General features: G+C 44.5%; 1 protein-coding gene across 8 annotated transcripts in view; it reads left to right on the top strand.

The window, feature by feature from the left end:
- Nucleotides 1–2,152: 2,152 nt before the first annotated feature.
- LOC112563964 overlaps nucleotides 2,153–16,596 on the top strand; it is a 32,685-nt gene continuing 18,241 nt past the window's right edge. For 2 of the 8 annotated variants that reach the window (XM_025238459.1, XM_025238450.1), the window contains exons 1-2: nucleotides 2,153–2,657; nucleotides 2,757–2,916. The gene's annotated coding sequence lies outside the window, so the exon portion shown is untranslated. Of the gene's footprint in view, nucleotides 2,662–2,738; nucleotides 2,917–12,687; nucleotides 13,195–16,596 lie in introns of those variants that run through there. The other 6 variants (XM_025238509.1, XM_025238500.1, XM_025238491.1 and 3 more) reach the window with 5 other exon arrangements.

Genomic DNA, 16,596 nt, shown 5'->3' with positions numbered 1-16,596 from the left:
GACAATTATTATAATGCATTCAATAAATAAGCTTAATAAACATTATTCGTAATTAAGAGGTCGGTAAGGAACTCCGTGCCCCGACATTCACAATAGCAAGGTGTGATTGGGAAGTCCACTTGCGCCACTGCAGTTACTGTGTCTCTGTAACAGCTGACTCTTAGCTTCATTGCTCCGTGTGGATGAATTTGACCATGATGTTCCCACCCGTCCTCACAACTCCATCTCAAAATTTCAGTCCCTATGGGTTATTGGCTATAATATGCTACTGTCAAAATTTGCGGAATTGGAAAACTTCACTTCATGACAATTCTTAACCGGGCAAAGGGTCGAAAGGTCAAACGTTCGAAGTACCCGACAGTCCCATTGCCAAATAAGCTGGTAATGCACTGACAAACAAGTTTTTAACTTAGCATGTTGGCCAAAACTCTAATGTTGACCCCCTGAACCATGAGTTTCTGTGACCTTTGCAAACTCGCTAAACTTGGTCAAAGGTTCGATGACATCTGACCGATTAAGAAAACTCATAGGAAGTGCATGTCACCTGCTCGGTGTACACAGCTCGGGGCCCATCCCATCGACGAAATTAAAATATGATAGCGAGCACCAGGCCAGCAGAATTACTATCTGTGAGCAATATGCAGTGCAGTAAATGTGTCCAGTGGTTTGCGAAAACCTAAATATTTATGTGATTGGAAGTAGCTGTGGTTTATTGGCTGTGATTTATTGTTATTGTTATTATTATCATTACTATTATTTGCTGTTTTGTATTATTTTATGCTGTGTGCAGGAACTTGTGGGCAGTAATATTAAATACATGCTTCTGTCCAGCTTCAGTTTCAGATCTTAACTTTGGAGTCTTTTCTTTGCAGTGATATACATCGTTATGACATCACACCTAGTAAACAGAGGACTTTTCAAATGAAAATACTTCATAATTGTTTCTAAGAATATATTAGAGTGCAAGATTATTTTCAACTTATCTGGTTTCATTCATTGCAGCATTTGATTTGACATTTCCAAGGAAAAAAAAATTAAAATAATTATATTGTCACCTGCTGACCAGAACCCAGTCAGGACAGTGACGTAGTTGTAATGCCACAATTATCATCAAGCTAGTTATTTGGAGAGGTCACAGCACGAATTGTTTGTCCAGGGAAAGATTTCTTCAATAACTGTCAACTTGGGAAGCTGCCATTTCACATGAGAAAAGTTTAATTCAATTCAGTAATTGTCATTAGTGGTAAAAGAAGAGGAAAAGACAGACAGACAGTTCCGCCACACCAGCTCCGCCACATTTTGAGTAGGTCTGTCACCATTGGTGACCGGGTATATCTGTCTGCGGGTGGTCAATGACAAATTTGTTCTTATCTCACAGATAGTACCTATGCTCAAATACTTCTGACCCTAATATTTTGTTTATCATATCGTCCAAACGTTTTTCATTCACTTTCCCTGTTCTTATCTCTTGGTATTTTTCTGCTTACTCTAAAGAATTATTCTTACTATTGAAAACCTTGTCCACAAACTAGATCACATTGATCTCGCCAGACCAGCGCTGCGTTTCGACCTGTACCCTCTTTTTCCACCCTGACATGCACAGCAGTGCTGATGCTGATGCTGACCGGCCGCCATTGATTGATGTTTCGGGGGTGGGAGGAACTGGCTGGGTAACAATTTACAGAATGAAAAGGATGGGTGCAGAAACTATGACACACACATACACCAAGCTCCACACACACACACAGCCGACCCCTGCCATCCTGCCACTAAGTAGTCTCTCTCTCTCTGACGCTTGTGTCCAGCGTGTTCATTAGGGAGGATCGATCAACTCAACCATGCCCTCCTTTAGCGCCGATGATAGCTCCAGCGTGCAATGAAAAAAGTCGGTCGCCGAACTCTTAGTCACACAGCAGGTCGGCAAGCGGAACGCTGGATGAACGCAGTTTCTAAACATGCACTTAATATTTGGGCAAGCATGCTCAGAAGTGTGCGTCCAACTGACGCAGGAGTACCCGTGATTTATTAAACACTTAGTGTTTGTACACAAAAACCAGCCAAAAGATTTTCTAAACGCAGACGACATGGCCGTGACCTAACGTGACCTAACTTGACCTGTGACCTGAAACTAGATCCGCCCTCACCAAGCCGACTTGAGATGAAAAGTGGGTCACTAGGCAGAGTTAGAGCGTGCAAGAAGGAAGTACACTCTTCAACAACAAAAAAATGCATGGTTAACAAGAAGAAAATAATGATTGCGACGCTCTCCTCGCGCCTATGATCTTTGATGCACAGCTTTGCTGTGCTGCAGTAGTCCTACCATATACACTCGCCCTCGATCGCGAAGCTTGGCGAGGACCTATTGTCGATGTGACGTCAGCACATTGCGTAAATGGATTGCCTGGAAACGGGAGGGGAATATCGATCAAAATAAGGTATCCTGGCCAAGAGAGTCTCATCGAGGTCACAGAATTGACATAATCGTATTATTGAATAGTTTTGATTTTCGCGAGGACCAGTGGATGTCTTCTCCCCGATTCAGTAACTACGAAAATGTGGCTTGCCATTAAAGTGTCAGACGTCTGCCAATCTGACAAACATGGCTGAAGGTGCGTGGGTGGGGGGCGAAATTTGAAACACATTCTGGAGTGTCTGAAGTGAGTAAGAAATTTAATATTGCTTTGACGTGGAAGGAAAATTTGTTAGCTTCCTTAATCGGTAATATGTTTGCTTAGCAGGTCTGTTTTGTGTTCTAGCGGCTCGAACGCTGGCGATGACTGAGGTGTTGAGCTTCATCGGAGAAAATAGCTCTCAGCTGAGCAGACGTGAGGCCTGAAGGCATGCTGTCATTTGCATACGTGCGCTCCTCTTTCATCGATTCACGGACTTTTGAGCACTTCCAAAATTTACTAAAAGGTAAGGAGCATTTGTCCTTTTAACTTTTCTTCAACTTGTATTTCATCGAAAATGCATGACAGAGTTTGCGAGCCTTGGCAAGACACGCATGAGTCATGACGTGCGTGTGTGTATCAGTGTGTGTGTGTTTGTGGCGACAACCGCAACCTCGTGCTCTTTGAAGTATGCCGAGCCGTGGGTGGGGGTTTTCCCGCCTCAGGTTTTTCAGCCGGGCAGAACTTTCCTTCCGTATGACAGCTTCACAGCACTACTTCATTCGTGGAGAGTGCAACCAGTGTTTTTATTTTGCAAAAAAGTCACATTTTGGAAAAAGTGCTGTTTAAGCCTAAACTGCCATACTGATCATAGATAAACCAGAGAAAAGAAATGTCGACCTTATTTTTCTATCCACAGATTAATGTCAGAATTCAAGCAAGTGTTATCAGAAAGTATTTTTTTCTATATTAACCAGATTTGTGACATCTGCACTGAGATCATTTTAAATGTGCTTGTGTGCATTTAATGTTTGATTCAGGTGGGTTGTCATACACTAAATATTTATTAGATGATTATATATATATAAGGTATTGCAAATCAAGCTCAAAATGAAAAATTATAATTATCAATCCTGAGTTATGGAAATAAAATTCAGTTTTTGCAACAGATTTCCCTAGTCATATAAAACTTAAGCAGCACATGAAATAGGTCAGAAATAATGTTTACAAGTGTTTCATATTATCTAGACAGTTATATATCTTAACTGAGCTGTATGATGAGAGCAACAAGTCAATGAAAAATCTGTTGATTCAGAAATGACCTGTCTTACACAAGAATAATAAAGAAAGCTTAAATTTTACTAGAGTGAAAGTAGAGAAAGAAAAATGCCTGTGGCTTAATTGAAAGATGCTTGCCAGTTGTGTTTTTAACTCATACATCATTGATCTACTGCACAGAAGGCATTGGCAGTTTGTATAAATACATATCTCAGTAAATGTTTAATATATTACTACTAGCACTAGTTGTTTTGAAACAACTGTAAGTACTTTTGCTCACTATTTGCTTACAAATAAAAAGAACAAAATTTGTAACTGACTTTAAGTTTAAAGGTTTAAAAAAAGTATAGCAATAAAAAAGTTATATGTGATAGTCTATAAGATTAAACCCTTAAAGTTTTCAGATGGGATTACTAAAATTATGTTTTTATTGCTAAAAAAGCCCAACAGTCTTAAAATAGGGAGAGCATTGTTTTCGTTTTCTGTTTTATTGAATTGGAACATTTTATTCCATGTGGCCTGATGTTTCAACACTTATAAAATAGCAAAATAAACATAAAAGTAGGAGAGATGCTAATAAAATTGATTTAATTTAACATCGCATTTGTATTAAAGGTTTGACTTGCTATATTAAATCCTTGTTATGCACATAGGTAAAAATACTGGTGGGCATCACTGAAAAGATACAGAAAAGATTTGTGTGTAGGTAGATACAATTGTCATATGTCCATGATCTGTAAATTTCCTATTTTCAAAATACATAAACTATTTTCTCAGACCTTTTCATTTTGATGCAAGGGGTTAGGGGGAGGAGAGACATCTTTAAGGGTGTTTGATCCCACCGATCCATATTATCAGTCTTGAAGTGCACAATTTGATGCTGTTCTTTTGGACTGAAATTTGTATTGTTCACATACTCGAGAGGCTCAGTTAGATTAAACACATAGGGTGTGCATGTGTGTGTGTGTCATGGGGTTAATATGTTAAAGGTAGTTGGGATGTAGATCTTTTCTGATCGATCTGTTAACAATGTCTCGTTACATCACTTTGATATGATAGTTTATTCAAAGGATAGACATGCTGCACCTAGTGTTTCAGGCAGATTCCAGATTAGTGCATGTGATTGTGAATTGGTGGCAGCTGTAGAATGGTGTATATGTTTCTGTAATGTTTGTCAAATTTGTTATGTTGCATTGTTGGTTGTTTAATGATTTCGTTCGTGATATATTGGCAGATGTAAGTTTATTCTGTTTGCCAACTACTGCATTATTGCATCTTTTGCTTAAGGATATTTCATCTGCTTTCTAATCAATGTTGTGTTTGTGATTGCTATAGAGTTACAAACTGCTGCTTTCAATATCAGATGCTGTTAGACTGCTGTACATGATTCCACAGTGACCTTTCTACAATATTATTTGCATCTAATACTGCATGGTAATAAACTCTAGTACCATGAAGGCTGTTTGTTCTTGTGTTCTTTGACCAAGGTTTATTTACCATGCATCATTTTCTCATCACAGAACATTTGTTTCTCCCTTTGTGAATCAAGGAGTTTACATAACTCTCTAGTTAGGGGAAGGAGCTTTAGTCCACAGTTTCTTGATGTGAGAGGCTGACCTTTATTGTGCTAACACAAGCACTTGTAAGAATAGCATTTGCATTTTTTCCGTTGATTGCTGATGTTTTCAGTGTTGTAATTGCTTTATGGATGTAATCGCTAGACCTAGTAGCAATCTACTTGTAGTCTTTTGTCCTGGATAATGATCATGGAGGTATTTGTGCAAAGTGGAACCCAGGACATGACATCAGCATAGGTCATACTTAACCTCAGTAAACCTCGCCATCCTCCTTTGTGGTTAGCTGCCTGTCTGACCATGCCCAGCACCAAAGTCTTCCAACAGCGACAGTTTCACCAGCAGAGGGCTCACAGTGCTGGACAAGAAGGTTCAGTCACCGGCTGTAGCATGTAGTCGATATGCTGCGCTGATCGGTAATCAGTGAATGAAAAATTAGGCTCGTCTCTACACGGCGCGTGAAATGTCTGAGAGAAAGGGTGAATGGGTTGGTGCGCATGCTGGCATGCACACAGCACCATTCAGCATGCGCGTGCAGGTCATCGCATTTTTGAGGGTCGTTTAGAAGTCTAGCGCCGGACAAGGTGAGGGGTGGGGTGGGTCAGCGCAGGTCTGGAGTCGGTGGGGGAGACGATTGATCAGAAAAATCAATATCGGGCACTGACAACCTCTGATCTGACCTGGCGTTTGTAAACAGAGAGCTAGGATAAAGTGGCGGTAAAAGGAAAAGAGGAAAGCGTTTTTCCTTTAAATTTCTGTCACCTGGCTGTCAAGGAAGTGTTGGAGGTTTGGATCTTGGGGGTGCTATGTGACTGTTTCGGAAATTAAGTACAGCCTCAGACCTATGAGTGGGTCTTTTTTAACACATAAAAATATAAGGAGTAGGAAGAGTAAAAGTAAGGAAGGACTTGTGGCTTTCCTTGTGTAGCTCAGCGTGCAGGGAGGAGAGCGCCGGAAGAAGACAGGGCGGGGCGCGGTCTGACGCGACGGCAGAGTATTGGCAGACGGCAAAAGGTTAAGCAGTGCGATGAAGAAAGGCGGAGACGTGCGCGGCGATAACAGTTGCAATGTTGGTACTGACTGCTGTGGCCATCTCTACCAAGGGTGTGTATATATATTAGGTGTGGGAGGCGGCGCCATTGCGGGAGGTTCATTTGCCTGCAGGGACTGAACCTTTTTTTTTTTTCTTTTGCAAAGCGAAGTAGCCATCTTAGCCACTCACTTGAAAAAAAGCGCTGGCATAAAAAAAAATTGCGCAACCACTCCTTGAGTAGGCAAGTTGAGTGGAAGGCAAGTTGTTCGGCACAAAACCCATTCGTCTGTGAGCACAGTCCGGTTCTCACGTAGGCGCACGTGCATACATAACTGTGGTCGTAGTGTACGTTTGTCTTCAAAAACTGAATTTTGAAATATTCAGTAGAATAAAAGTAAACATAGATAATTAGTAAAGATATAAACGTTTTAGATATATGCATATGCTGCGTCCAAATAACTTTTGTTCGTAAAGGATTGCATTGTGTTGGCTGTCGCTGTATTGTATGGACTGGAATTATGCATTTTTATTGTTTGTGCCCAGTCGACTGGTGTTTTTCTGTGGTGCATCCTGTAGGCGCTTTTGTATTATGTTTATTCTGACTGGTCGTAAGTTCAGCAGATGGTTGTAGCTGAGTTGGTGGGGACTGACGGGGATAGGGTTGCTGCATGTTGTAGCTGCGCAGGTGCCTTGATCATTGGATGCGTTGGCTTTACGTGCGCTCTCTGTGGTCACCATTTACTGCATTGTGCATTCGTGCTGGAGGGGGGGGGAGATCGTGTGTTTATGTGGGTGGGTGTTGTAGGAAGGGGGAGGAAGCCTTTGTCCTTGTCCCTCGCTGTGTCGCGTTGGTAAAAAAGCTGTTAGAAGCCTTTTTGCACTGGGAGTACAGCGGGCAGGGCTGTCGCAACATCACGCTCTCTGCCGGTGACGTCAAGAACCCTTTAACTGGGTCGTCTCCACCCTCACCTCCACCTACCCCACCCCCCTCTACTCGCCTCACTCAAAGGTTGAGACGGTCAACACTGCTAGGGCCCTCCCATTCATGCAATCTTAGACACTTGCCGAGAGAAAGCTGCTGGTTTGTGCTTGTAGAAACCTTTTTGTGCTGAAACGCGCTTTGTTCTGTTATTTTTTTCTTCTTGTGATTCATAAATCTGTCACGTGTGCGGCAAGGTGGGGTGGGGTGGTGCGATTTGGCCCACATAATAGCAGTAAACACACAATATTTCGATTTTAGTGTGTGTTAAATCTTAACAAGTATCTTAGAAAGGGGGCGGTAGTGCCGAATTCTGGCGAAACAAACCAAGTTTCTTTATAGTATTTCTGGTTTCGGAGAGATAACCGGAAGTTCATTGTCGCCAACTCTTTGTTGTAAGCATTTCCTAATAAACCGGAAGGCCACTCCCTTTCATATATATTGACCTACACAGCATGCTTATTCCCAAAATCAACAATCGTCCGCTGTCCAGACACGACCCTGGAGGTCACAAAAAAATGGTTGTTTATGGGTTCACCCTGGCTATGGGAATAAAAGAACGCTAGACCACGGAAGTCACAGTAAAAGAAGTGTTTTGATGATAGGCCATGGATTTCACAATAGCAAAAGAATAGTAAAAAAATCTCAAATGTTACTGGGTGTGGTGTAGAGTTGGGGTAGGGTGGGTCCATATTGTGTGTCGGGTTTATTTTCATAGGCACTCTGTTGTTGGAACATTACAGTATACCGCTCTCTCAAATATTTTATTACTAGATTTTAAGACAACAACAGTAAACGATGTTTCAGGCAATTGTTTGGAAGAATTAACAATGTGCAAGCGAGTAATTGCTTACAGTTCTGTCGGGTTTTCTGGCGTGAATGCGGCCTCATTTCACGCCCATAGTTTCATCATGTAGTCTGCCTTGAATAAGGTCACATTTTATGGGAACAGGTTTCCGCGATGAGTTTTGGGGGCCGTGGCGCAGATTCATTTCCTACATTTCCTGTCTAATAAACGATTGCACTGTGGTCAGTGGAAGAACGGAACAGTGAAGACAGACTGTGCGACCCAACGGATCTCGTGGGAACAGCTGCTTTGTTGCCCCTGCATTGGGTGGAGCAGTGGAAGTGGAGACCGGATGGACCGAAACCTTATTTGAGCAGGAAAACAACAGTCTGCCGTCAAAATTGCCAGTACTAGCGATGGAAGTTTTGATGATTGGCTGAAAGAGCTTACAATCCATTGCGATCTTTTGTGACATTTGTTTACCTTTTTTTTCCCCTTCCCCTTCCCACCATTTTTTTTTTTTTTTATAAGCGCGGTTCTTAGGTCTTGCTGATGGAGCAGCTTCTGCTTCTCTCCTATCTCATTCCCCCTCTCAGCCTTCGTCACTTCCCGGATAGTTTGCTCGAAATTTCTCTCACTGCTGGATGCGTAAGAGCACATCTGTCGTTCGTCACACGTCAGCTGAGTATGGATTTTGTGGGGGAAAAAAAAGAATAGACATTTGCAGAAAGGGTGCCATTTTGCTGCATGCTACATAGCACAGGGTGGGTGGAAGGGGATGAACCACTCCCTTACGGCGCTGTTTCTAATGGAGGGAGATATGGAGTAGGTGTGCGAGGGGAGGGAGGTCAAGGCTAAGAGGACGACGACTTTTTTTCAATCTGATCTTGGCGACTGACCTGTTGCTCTACGCAAACACGAACAGACGAATACGGTTGCTTCTTAAAGACCTACCCGACCAGTGACACATATCACGCCCTAAACACTCCTTTCATTTCATATCAGTGCCTCGAACATGAAATCGCAAGAAGAAACACGAATACCGAGAAATTAAATAAAAACGATTTCTTCGCCTGTTTGGGCCCGAAGTGTGACATCAGTACCGGAGGCATCATGGCTGACCACAGCATGGCTGGTGCAAGTTGCCCAGAAAATACCAAGTCCCAAAAGCCTTAGGGCAGATAATGTCTTGTTTAAATCCACTGTAAAACATAGTGACGAAATGAGTGTCCCATATGTTCTCTAAGGATTCATCGTTGAGAAGACAGTAGATGAACTTTGTGTAGAGCTGACTACACTGCGCCTACACAGTCCTCTGTCGTCTGTAAAGGCCACTTTCCTCCTGGGTGTTACCCAGTTATGTATATGGTGAAGAAACAAGAGGGTTTTGAGACTTTGTAAAAGCTATTTCTTACCCCTAACTCACTGGACACTGGCGAGTTACTGAGTAATTCTCAAGTGCTCGTGGAGTGACCAGAGATCGCATGACACCTACAGTCGCAGGCAGGGACAACTGTGTTTAGCAATGTGTGTGGACCTCCATTCTGTGCTTTGCTCGCACCAAGCAAGAATAATCGAACTTTGTTACCCACCCACCCCAGTCTCACTCTCAAACTCTCAAATCCCTTCAACAGTAGGTGTGGCAGGAGAGAGAAGTGTGTGGATGTGGGTGTGTAACCTTTTAACCTTCTCTATTTATGTCTTTATATGATTATATTTTAATTATACGAGTGTGTAAGAATACAGGTGACTGTGTCTGATATATAGGCTTTTGACATGTTTGCAGTCTGATGTACACAGACATTTTAAAAGTTCAGCCTTCATGTTTTTCAACCTCGGTATATGATATACAGCCGCACTGAGTGGGTTCTTGCACCCTTGCACTCTTCCCGACAGCTCGTAAAGTCGATTTTGCCTTGATCGTAAACTCACCATGCCGTGGATGCCACGGCTTAGACAAACTTTCTATCATAGCTGCTGTGCAGTTACAAAAGATTAACCGTATCTTAAAATATTCTTTGCCTTTCCGAATATCAAATAGCTGACGTCCTACAGAAGAGTAAAAGTAAGCAGAGATCGTCACCCTGACTTCCCTTCATTCCTGAAAAAATGAGGTGAGAAAGGAACCCTCCACAAACTGAGACAGAACTATGTTTTCATCGTATTTAAGTTTTAGCCACATTTTCAGTTTTATGTCAGTCGTTTGAACAAGAGAAGGAGAGAGATGATGAAAGGAAATTGGAAGAGAACAACGTTGAAGTTTAAACTGGGTGTGTAACCCATGCCACCCCACCAAAAGTGATAATCGACTAATAAATAGAGGCATTTAAATTTAAATAAATTTAACTGGCCAGTGGTTAGAAAAGGTTTCCATTTTCATAAAATGTAGCAGAGGTAGAGGAGACACTGGTCGTCTCTTACAAAAAGAGTGGTATAATTTTAAAAGTAATGTGTGGGTGTGTGTGATTATGTTTCTCCTTTTCACAATTAGATTTCTATTTTAGGATCGCACATGTTTCTTGCTGAACATTTTTGTGTGCTGTACTGCTATATATAGGTAAGCTTTGTCAATCTGTTCACCCTTTCGCGACAAATAGGTCAGAGGTATGATTTTTCCGCTGTATTCAAAAGCTGAATATTGCGTTGACTTTCATTAACGGTTATGGCTCTCCCAGCCGCCGTCCCTCATTGTACAGGTCCTCTTTCATTGCATTATTTTTTATTTTTTTAGAGAGAGAGAGTAGGGTTTGTGTGTTTTCGCATGTTAGGGGAAAGAACTGTAATTTATAGCTTCCTGAATGCGTTTCATGAAACTTATACCGTTGGACCACGGACTGATAGGTGGACTGCTGTCTGTCTGCCGAGACCAACGCTTAGCCTCTTGCGAAGTTCTCCGCTGTTAGTCTCAGCGAGCCTTAACAATAAATGTGACTAAACCGGAAGCTTTGTGTACACCTGCCTCGTTTTAGTACTTAACTGGAAAAAAAAATCGTCTGCCAGCAGTCCAGTAATACAAGATTGTAGTTGGACTCGTGCAGTCCGTAGTAAACTCTCCGTTGGAAGTCAGCGTGACACATCTGGAATCGCAAAAATAACTGTAAACGTAGATTATAGTTTTATTTATACTGGTTTATTTTAAGAATGGCTGACATGCCGTATTCGCTTGCAATAAAAGAAGCGACTACATGTAGTTCCCACGCAATCGGGAGTCTAATGGGGAGTTAATTCGAGAAGCCCAGCGCCACAATAACAGGGCGACTGAATTCCAGTTAACAAGATTAAATTAAAGCGAGAGAGCAGTTTGCGGACTTTTTTTTAGTGCGTTGTCATTCTACTCAGGTTTTGGTCTCTCGCCACGTGGCGAAAAAAAAAGAGCAATTGAGGAAGGATTAATAGGATGGTTGTAATGGGTGAGGGGAAAACCTGAAACGGGAACTGAAATGTCCGCAAGCCGCGCGCGCACACACACAGCTCGACATCCAGTGCAAGAAGCAATCGAAGTTATATATATATACACATGTAAAATAAAATGAAAAGACGAATATACTAAAATAGAACGACATCTCCATTCCCAGAACATCCTATTCTCTCAGCCTCGTTTCGGGTAGCGTGGGGGTATCATCGACTCACCATTGAACCTGTCCCAAAAGATTTCTGGGACAGTCGCCTCCTACGGTGACGGGACCAGTTGTCCCGGGTGTGTGAGCAGGGGAGGGGTCAGATGGTCACAAGGAGGAGTGCCCACGCGCACACGCACGCATGCGGCGTCGCGCCCCTGTCTGTTGTGTGCTGCCGTGTGCCTGACTTGTTCGCTGCCAGACGTGCGCCAGGTGTGCCGGATCGAATCGCCAGCGTCTTGCAAGACCGAAAGGTTAAAGGTCACGTTTACTCTCTCGTTCTCGCACACGCGCGTGCGTGTGTGTATGCAGTCAGCCTACACTGTCTTTTTTTTTTTAATCAAGCCCTTCCCCTTATTCTGGAGTAAGGTGCATAACTTGTAACATCTTATCCATTTTATCTGCATTGATTTGCATCTTCTAGCGCGCGCGGTATCAGGCACTCGGTTCGCTGCTCCTACACACCTTCGCGCACAGAAAGAGCGAGCGAAAGAGTGGGTGTGGGGAGGGAGATAAAGAGCTAAGTCTCAGAGTGGCTCAGGAAACACCTTTTCGAAAGAGCACAGGTGGTTTATGACTGAGGAAATGGTTGCACGTAGTGTTGATAGAAAGTGTTCTAAAGGCTGTGTGTTCGTATCTCATCGCAGGTCGGCGCGACGCGTGTAAAATGTTTCCCTGCTCGCGCCGGTGTACATTGGGAGATTACCAAGTCTCTTCCCCAACATGACAGTTTTCTCCATCAGGTACTTACAAAACAAGAAATGTGGAGTTGGTGTGATGGAGCGGAGCACATTCAAAACATCAAACGCTGGTTTACAAGGTACTTCTTATTCCTTCCCCCTCTTCCTTCATGGTTTGTTTCTTGTCTTACATCGTTGATTGGAACGTTTTATCTCACAGTTGTCGCCGCGTGTCTGGAGTCGAAGACTGCATTTGGTGGTGCTGCCCACGGCTGGTGAGGTTGGCTACAAAGCAGAGGGCCAATGCCGGACCGAAACCAGCGCCATGTGGGAGTTGAACGTAGGAGTGTATTTGCGTCACTGAGCTGTTTTGCTTAGTCAGGGCTGTGAGTGTGGAGAGGGTTAAATTTTGTAGGTCTGCGTATCGCACGCGGTCTGCGTGCCCGCCTGGATGTGCGCGCCTGCATGCGCGTGCGTGTGTGTGTGTGTATTGATTGTTGGTAATTGGCGGAGGTATAAAGTGGTGCTGGCCAGTGGCCCTGGCGTGGCAGTGAGCCAACTAGAGCGGGAAGCCAGTGCGGGACCCCGATGGCTCACAAGAACGGCGGGCGCGGCGTTTGCCGCACGGCAGCGCGGCGGCCAGCACCTACACTGTGCATACACGCACATGTCTGATCATTGTCGTCGTGCCCCTCCGGGGTGGTGTCGTAGTGTGGAGGGAGCCTGGTTCGCTGGCACTTCTCGTCGCCTTCTCTTCACACTTGCTCGCTTCCTTAACGACGCATGGGATCCAGTCTTGACGGATGTGGTCAGTCGTGGGTCTTAAGTGCATTTGTACCGGAAGTGTCCTGTACAGGTTGGTATGTCTAAGTCTAAAGACGAATCTGTGTTAGCTCAGAGCTACAACCGTGTGTCTGTTGGGGGAGGTGTGTGTGTCTGTTGGGGGAGGTGTGTGTGTTAGAGGCTAATAATAGGCAGTTGTACTCCAGCGACCGTTCATATCTGATACAGACTATTATTACACCCTTGTCTGCACTCACCTCGCAACAAGTGTTACGTGGTGGGCGTGTTGTTGTTATTGTTGTTGATGATGATGTACTCACTTCGCAACAAGTGTTACGTGGTGGGCGTGTTGTTATTGTTGTTGATGATGTTGCGGGGGCATTAGTTAAGGTGTGTCGGGCTTAGGCTTTTGGCATTTTCAGAAGTTGGCTGACCCGCAGATCAGGTACTACTGATTCGTTCAAAGCTCGCCGTAGTAAAAATAAGGTTCCTTTTTTTCTTGGACCCAGCTGTTCGTAACATTAAAAGAATGTAAGATGTTGAGGGGTAAAAGACAGGAAAAAATATCTAAAAGACGAACCGACAGGCCGGCAGACATAAAGTTTCTGCTTTCGTCAGCACTACCAATATGGACAAACGACGCCCTCGAAAGTCGGTAGAGAAGCGCTGCACAAGGAAAAACAGCGGTTATCGGCGCAAACGACTGAGGACAGGTGACACTACCCTAGAGTTAATCTGTCAGTCGCCGTGCTTCGCCGATACCCGCTACGTGGACCACTGGCGCGCGCGCTCTGAACATTAGGAGTGAGGCGAGAAGCCCTCGGCGTCGTGTTGTGACTGCAGTGCTAGAGGCTGGAAGTGGGTTACTACTAGATTCACTACAGCTGCACTGCACCCACCGCCGGGGGAGGGGAGGTAGGACGCGTGACCTCGGGGGCAGATGGGCGCTTTCCAGGGCTTTGTGCAGCACTGAGGCATATACATTTTTTTAAAGGACGGTTTGGGTAAGGAAAGCCGTGAGTATACAACGGAGTGTCGGCAGCCGCACACCCAGCGCCATAAATTAGCATCAAGAGTTGATGGAGGTGACTTCTTCACTTGGCTCGCACCCTGACGTGCGTGGGGAGCGTCGGTGGAATGCGCGTCACTGCACGCTGCACGCACTCGCCTGGCGAGGTCACCCGCTTCCTTCTTGTTGGCTTTGGGACTTGCTTCACAACGGCGGCGTTGGTGGCAACTTTGTTCAGAGGCCGACAAACAGCCACGGTTAGTTTGTTTGGAGAAAGCAAAGTGGGCACGTGCAAATGTCTGTGCATGGGTTCGCGTGCGACGTATGTGTATGTGTAAGCACACGCGCATGTATATGTGTATGAGTAAAGGTAGAAGCCATGTGTGCTTCTTCACCATTGGTAACTGCACGTGCTTTTTAGCAATGCTGTCAGAGGTCTAGTTTTTGCGGATGTTTTCACAGTATGACCTGCCTAACTTCACGGACACTAGTGTGGGTTCGGTCTTCAATCCCTCCCCTCTCTCCCCGAACCTTACTCTGTCGTCTCACGCGCTTGCTCTGGTAGTCGTGCATAGAAACGAACATGGATACACTTTGAATGGGTTCAACTTGACTATGATGCCTAAGGTTGTTTTTTCCGAGCCCTTTGTCCCAGCAAGCGAGGTAACGATCGAGAATAAGATCCAATAGCAAGGGAGAGAAATGATACGCCCAAGGGCAATGCACTCTTAAAGAGCAGCTCAGACTTCTGGCTACGCACTTGGTAGTTTCTGCTCGACATCAGACAACAATTTTGGCACCTCACTCTCCGCACGGCAGAAAACGAGCGTGAAGTTTTTACTTATTATTTCTTATGAATGCTTCTCGTACACAGACCAAGGAGGAATCTTAGCCGGCTTCCACGAGCTCTCATTTTTACGGGAGGGGGAGGGTATATTGGCGGGGGAGAGATGCGAAAATAATGGGGGTGGGTGGGAAGACTAGCAGTGAAGAGGAAAGGGGGATGGAGGGACTGGAAGGTGGGTTACGATCCTCCATGCCTTCTAAAGGGTGGTGCCGGCGTGGATCTTCCTGGATCTTGTCAAAAGTAGGTTGAGAGGTGGTCCTGAGGAGATCGAGACAAGACGATCCTCGGTAGCGAGCGAGAGAGAGGCGGCTCGTTGTTGTTACGTGTTGGCGTTATTCAGGCCTCCCTCCAGCAGACGCAGACCCCGTTTCGAGCCGTGCCGAGGGTACAAGGCGAGCAGTTGCGAGCAGATTACGGAGGGGGCCGAGTGCAAGGTGGAAGGCTGCAGTTAACGTTCCTTGGCAATGGGAAAGTGGGTAAGTAGGTCAGGCGCCAGCTGTTGGGGCTCTAAGACCCGCGTACCGTGGAGAGCGGCTATCGATAATACATGAGTAGACTTTCCAGTCAGGTGGGTGTGAAGTTCATGCAGCAGTTAAGACTTTCTCGCCAGGTCCAGCACTATGGTTGCTTTTAAAAAAATGTTTTATTAGGTAGAGGCTCGTGTAAAGATTGATCGTACATGACTCATGCTGACGCCTTGTGTACTGAGACAGCTGATCGAATACCTGGGTGGGGTTTGCAGTTTATCGCCTACTGTTATCCCCTACTGTTATCCCACCACCACCGCAATCCCCACCGCTGCTCTCGTGCTGTGCAGTGAAATTTGTCGGCCACCCACAGCTGTCTAGTTCTGTTCATAAATGTGGGCGTTGGTAAAAATTAGTTTGTAGAGAGGAGGAAGCGCAGGGTCACCCACTCTTTGTGTCCTGCACGTTCGTCACATCTCGTGGCACTGGTTCTCGTTAAAAAGTTGGATTTGTTTTTAGTCAACACTTTGACTTTATTGTTTGCGATAGTGCTAGCTTATCCTCACTCATTTCCTTTGTCGTTCACCGTTTTTAGTATGCTTTGAAGATTTGTATTTGTTTTATAGTACGAGCTGTTGTTGCTAAGTTCTGTCGCTCTTCGTTTGCTTTATTACTTTTGTTTCTTTGTTTCGCGCTTCACTTCGCATAGTTTGTTACTAAGTTTATGTGAAACCACAGTTAAAATGCATCATCGAAAGTACGTGCACTCCCAGAGAGATTGTTGTGTTTACCAAAATTTAAATCGTGAAGAGAAGTTAAAAATGGTAACCTAGCGTGTACGGGAAGTAGCTCTCTCTCTCTCAAGATATAGATATATAATTTCTTTCATTTGTTCACACTAAACGCTTGAGCGTGCATTCCAAAATTTTGTGGTATACATAATTCTGGTTGGGTGGCTGTCTGCTTGAGGTGTGACGAGGGAGGAGTGGTTTATGAAGGGTTTATCTACTTCAGCATAGCTAAAGGCCGCTTCCAAAGCAAAAAGCCAGCTGCGAGTCGGGCACATCTTGTTATTTACCTTTAGCCAGACCTTGGCATTGCCTGTTTCCGGCCTCTGCTACCAGACCCGTTTCTTATCCAGATTTTATGCCA

Source organism: Pomacea canaliculata, linkage group LG1 (genome assembly GCF_003073045.1).
Source record: "Pomacea canaliculata isolate SZHN2017 linkage group LG1, ASM307304v1, whole genome shotgun sequence".
Classification (NCBI taxonomy): domain Eukaryota; kingdom Metazoa; phylum Mollusca; class Gastropoda; order Architaenioglossa; family Ampullariidae; genus Pomacea; species Pomacea canaliculata.
Note: the sequence above shows the minus strand (reverse complement) of the source record. Positions and strands in the feature narration are given on the sequence as shown.